This window comes from Piliocolobus tephrosceles, chromosome 1 (genome assembly GCF_002776525.5).
Source record: "Piliocolobus tephrosceles isolate RC106 chromosome 1, ASM277652v3, whole genome shotgun sequence".
In the NCBI taxonomy this organism is placed as follows: domain Eukaryota; kingdom Metazoa; phylum Chordata; class Mammalia; order Primates; family Cercopithecidae; genus Piliocolobus; species Piliocolobus tephrosceles.
Window position 1 is genome coordinate 23,843,191 of NC_045434.1, and position 6,000 is coordinate 23,849,190.

Genomic DNA, 6,000 nt, shown 5'->3' on the forward strand with positions numbered 1-6,000 from the left:
ATGAAGACCCTGCTTTGGTGTCTTGAATATTGCCAGAAGAGGAAATATTAATTTTTCTGGACTTTTAAAACTTATTTCTTGTGTTGTTTGGGAGAATTATCAACCAATGACAATTGAATAACTGTAACCTGCCTTAAAGCATGCTACATGGAATTGCCCTTGTGTGAAGAATCTTGAATAAAAATCTACACTATTCTTAGGCACATCTACTCTTCGGAGTTCTGATTCAAGCCTCGTGCTTTAAAGCATCACCTATTTTGTGAACCCTGCAACAAGTCTTCCCTCAGCTCCACTTGCTCTGCCATCCACTTGCTCTTCCCTCAGCTCCACTTGCCTGCCATCTGTCCCAGGTACCACACAGAAACCACCTGCCCGCCACCCTTCCACACATATACACGCAAGAGTGAATTTCATGTAAAACCTGTATATTAAGTCACACTGTCCCCAAAATATCTGCCAGATGTAGTGTAAACCCCTCCAGCAATTTTGCCTCATAGAGGTAATTAACAGTATTCTATAATTTTAATCTCATAGGTTCCAAACAGTTCAGCAGTCATTTTCAGACACTGTGATCCTTGCAGTGTCTGTAAGCAAGCTGTGCATATAGATCAGCCAATGCAGGAGCCAGGCCACACCACTGCCCGCCATTCAGTCCCCTGGATCCTGAGCGGAAGTCTCTTAGAGCAGGGAGCAGACCCACTTGGATTAGCTTCATCTGTCTCTAGGCTCCTGAAGGCAGAAGTGGGATTCACCTTTGGTAGCAACCAAGACAGTGGCCTCAAACCAATCATTCGATTCCATTTAGCTCAGCTTGATAAGCATTTCTCGAATGCCAACCTTGCACTAGCACTGCACCAGGGTACTGTGCTATCAAGAGCACATGCTACATGAAATCATGGAGGGTGGAGACAATCTCAAGTTAGAGAAAGACCCAGTCCCTCATGAGAAATAATTTTTGAAATATTGTTTGAGTTAAAGAACCCTCAAGCTCTCTGGGTGTGAACTTACTAGTGTGCCAAGTACATCAGAAGAGCATCAACCACTCATGCTTGAAACCTCACAGCCAGGTTTGACACCTTCCTTTGCCTTTTGCCTGCAACTGGGCCAGGTAATTCTGCTCATTGCATTTGCTCTCTCCATTCTGTTATCACTACCACCTCCCCAAACCAGGCCTCAAAGTGAAGCCCTCAAGAAATGCCTTTGCTTTCTGTGTCTCCAAAGATAGCTGCCTCGAAGCTCTTGGTGTAGCACCTGGCACATGGTAAACATTTAATATAAGTGTTGGTTGTTTTTCAATTGGATTACAAAGTTGTGTTCTCAACTACTTTACCACATTGTGTCCAAACTAACTGACAAATATTATAGAATTGTATGTAACAATGTGCAATTACTGAATTCTACTTAATGCTATGAACTGTCTAGGCACATTAAAATCATGTCTTATTTAATTATAATCCCACAATAATCCTGAGGGGTAGATATTCTTATCCTTCTACACTAAATTCCTATAATAAGAAGCAGACTGTGGCAAGCATGGATAGACATAAACAAAGTGCTGTGCGATTTCAAAGGAGGGGGAGATTCATGTGGCCAAGATGGCTGGAAGAGGTTTAACAGAGAAGCTCCTAGAAGAACCTTGGAGGGTGAGGGGATCTCAGCAGGGAGGAAGTAGGTTGGGGTGGGAAAGCTGAGCCAGGGGGAAAAGCCTGGGCAAGGGCACAGAAGAGTGTTCCAAATGTTGTGCGGTTCACCCATGGCCGGAAGGTGAGGTGCACGAAGGGAGTAATACAGTAGGGCTGGAAAAGGTAGGGAAAGTGGCCCTTGAATGCCAAGTGAAGGAATTTAAGATTCATTTTATAGGTAATAGGAAACCTTTAAAGACTTTTTAGGCAGAGGAAAAAAGAACCAGAATTGGGAACTTGGGAAATTAATTTGGTCCTAGAGTAGATGCAAAGGAGATGAGGCTGGAACTGGCTAACAAGGTTAACTGCAGTAGCCAGGTGGTATATAAAGGAGACCTTGTTTCCCACGTAGCCCTCTGTGTCTTTACTATATTTTTTTGGCACCCTTGACCCTTCCTATGCCTCTGTAAATGATCCTTGCATTAAATTCTTATCAGTCACCGCTTTGGGTGTGCTGTTTCCTGTTAAGCAGGAAAAAAAATTCCTCTTTAAGCATAAATTCCTTTTTAAGCATAAGATGTGCTAAACACTGGGCTAGGCTCTGGGCATTCAGCAGAAATCAAAACAAATCAAACTTGCCCTTAAGGAGCTAACACTTTTATTAAGGGAGATGGGCAGTAAACAAGTAATTTAGAATATTTGGAATATTATTAGTTTTTGGCCTGCCTACTTCTCTGCTTCTCCCTACTAGAATGTAAGCTCCATGGGGGGAGTTGGTATTCATTGCTGTATCCCCTGCAACTAGAAACCAGGCCTGGTCTAAGCAGGACTTCGCGCAAACATTTGTTTTTGTTCAAGACAATAAGTGCTCAGAAGGAAATTATCGGATTAATCTGATAGATAACAATGACAGATGGAGTGTGGCATTATTTAAGACAGGGCAATCAGGGAGACATCTCCAGGAGGAGGTAATATTTAAGCTGAAACCTGGAGAAGGAGAAGGAGCCAGCCAAGCAAGGACCCAGAGCCAACACTGGGAAACTGACAAGGATACTGAGGTTTAGGGAGGAGAAATCACAAATTACCCAAGGCCATATGGCTACTCCATGTCGAAGCCAAATTCAAATTGAGAGTCTGATTTCAGTGCCCATACACCTTACAGGGTAGTAGCATCTGTAAAGTGCCTGGCACATAATAATTGCCCAGGAAGTTATCTTTTATATCCTCTACTGCATTTTAAGTTTTAAAATTATTCTTGTTTTGAAAGCATGGAAGTATTGATTAGCTAATTAATCCAGCATGGATCATATTTAGGACCCCAAGATGCCAGTTCATTTCTGTCTAGTTTCAGAGTAATCTTTTTCCTTTTTAAAAAATTTCTCATGAGTGAGCAAGATGGTTAGGGTGTGATGAGATAGAGAATGTCACAGGATATTGGAGGTTGGAGGGAATTCCAGGCATCTTTGGGAGGTGCAAGAGTTTAGCCAGCTGCTTGGAAGAATAGCCCCTACTACAACTACACTGACTGCTGGGCCAGAGTTACTGAAAGCATCTCTTTCCAAGCCACAGGGATGCTGCGAGTGCGTTAGTACAGCCAGTGTTGACAAATGTCCATACTCTCAAAGGCAGAGAAGTGGCAGGGGTGGGGCAGAAGGGAGGGGAAAAATAAAGCAACTCCAAAGGCCATGATGGTAATAATTGGTCCTAGCCCTTGCTCTGTGCCATGCCAGCTACAACCAGCCTGCTGTGACCTCATTCACACAAAATGGCTAAGAGCTGTTCTGGGGGAACCAGACATTCCTCAAAGGAACACAGAGTAACTAAAACCCCTGTGGCAAGCAAAAGGGCAGACAGCAGGCATGACTCACTGCCTTTGCAGGACATTGAGAACATGTGGCTTAAATGGATCTCTCTCTTATTAACGTTTCTCAAACAAGAATGCAATGCAAACAAGCCCTTAAATAGGAAGACAAGGCAAGTGATTTCCTGCTCCCAGCCCTGGTGGCCCCTGAGAGGGGCGGAGCAAAAAAGGCCCCAGAATTGGACCACTTTTCATTTTGGAATTCCATTTGGAAAGCTGATTGACCACCTCTCAGCCAGGTTCCATTCAACTCTGCTGAACAATACAGCAACTCTGCAAAGCAGGTATTAATACCACCTTGTTACAGATGGGAATACTCAGAGGGGTGCTATGGCTTGAATGTTTGTGTCCCCCCAGAATTCATATGCTAAAACCTAATCCCTAATGCCCTACTAAGAGGTGGGGTCTTTAGGAGAAAATCAGGTCCTGAGGGCTCCATCTTCATGAATGGATTAGTGTCCCTACGAAAGAGGCCCCAGGGATCTTGCTTTCTCTTTCTGCCATGTGAGGACACAGCAAGAAGGCACTATCTAAAAAGCAGAGAGCAAGCCTTTACCAGACCCTAAATCTACTAGTGCCTTGATCTTGGACTTCCCAGCCTCTAGAACTGTGAGCAATACATTTCTATTGTTTATAAATTACACAGTCTATGGTAGTTTGTTATACAGCATGAATAGACTAAGACGAGGGGTTAATATAATATGCCCAGAATCACATAATAAGTAGGCAAGCAAGGATTTGAACCTAGCTATATCTGATTTTAAAGCCACTTTTTCTACCACACCATTTTGCCTTAAAAAGATCTATGCCCAGGGAGAGATTAAAACTACAATTGCAGAGAAATCTGGAATCAGAGTACAGGGCAACTGATGGATTGGCCATTCAGAAGATACAGTCCCTGAACAAAGCCTGTGCTCCAGTTGGCCTTCCTCCATCGTCCGTGTTAGCCGTCTCACTAATAAACAGTCCTGTGCAAAAGAGTGTCAGGAAGATGACAAGCAGGGAGCCCCCAGGGACTGCTCTTAAATAGGAGCTTTACTTAAAGGACAGGATGTTCAAAGAGGTTAAGATTTCTGTGCGCTCTCTCTTCCTGACTCCCAGGAGAGAAGCTTTCATTCCAGGGAGTCACAATATTTGTGCGTCTTTCAGACAGCGTTCTCTTTTTAAAGCTGCACAGTGCAGGTAGTTATGTAGCTCTCGATTTATTACAAAGGCTGCTGGTGCGGGGAGCAGGGAGGGGAATGGCAAAGAGCTGGAGGAGGGGAGTTTCAGCAGCTTTTTCTGGGTCGAGGCAGGATCTGTTCCCAGATCTGTTTTGGTGTGTGTGTGAGAGAGATATTAGGCAAATTACTTATCCCAACAGTGTCTCTCAAACTGAAGCAAAATTGCTGCCTGTTAGATAGCAATGGGGTCAGGATGAAAGAGGACTTCAGACAAGGACAAAATTTAGACAATTAGGTCTAAAAGTATACCTATTAATTATTGTTATTAATATATTTTAATAGGTATCTTCTAATACCTATTATTAATATATATTTTAATAGGTATTAGCAAATTTTAATAGGTATTGAGAAATACCTATTAAAATATATTAATGACAATAATTTGAGACCTGCTATAAAATATCTCCCTCATCAGCTTCATTTTTACTCTTTCATTCGACAAGCATTTATGGGGTACTTACCATGGGACAAGAATTGTTCCGGGTGATGAAAATGCAGTATCTTCCTCTGAAGAGTTCCAATGCAAGTCTGGTGAGTTTGCTAACAAAGACAGACACTTGAAGCCCAGGGGCTACTTCAGCTTTAAATCCCAGTGTTACACTCAATCCTTTGAGTTAAAGCCTCAGCTACGGTTAAAAAGTCTGTGAATTAGGGATAACTCAGTGGCATGGATTAGCCAGGATCTCTTTGAAAAGAGGACACCCAGACAGTAAGTTCTGATGGAGGAATATCAAAAGGTCCAGGAGCCTGCAAGTTGTGTCAGAAGACTAACAACGGCAATATGGGGCTATTTGCAAATCAAGACACGGACCTCCTTTCCTCCCTATTCAGTGCAGAGGTGCAGTGAATCCCAAGATACAGCAGAGCTCACTTTCCACATACTGGCCCTCCACTACAAAAAAAATTTTCTTTTTCTTAAATCCCATATGCCAGCAGTTCAGTCAAGCTCATCAATGCTTTTTATTTGATTAAGAAAATTGTAGAGTTTAGGTAATGATGTTTACTGGACACAAAATATATTGGTTCTGATATTATTATAAACTGGATGATTTTTCAAAATTGCAACTACTATAATAAAACGTTTTCACCCCCTCATAATAAACAATATGATTTAAGTACTCAAAACTCTGGCTTTGCAGGCCTGACCCTCAATGAAATCTCAGCTTTAAGAACAAGCTCTGTTGGAAATCATGCTAGATGAATGTGAATGGGCTGGCCATCAGATCCTTACAGCACCTCCATTGCCTCAGATACACCTGGCCAAGCAAGTGGGGTTTACTATGGAAGACAAACA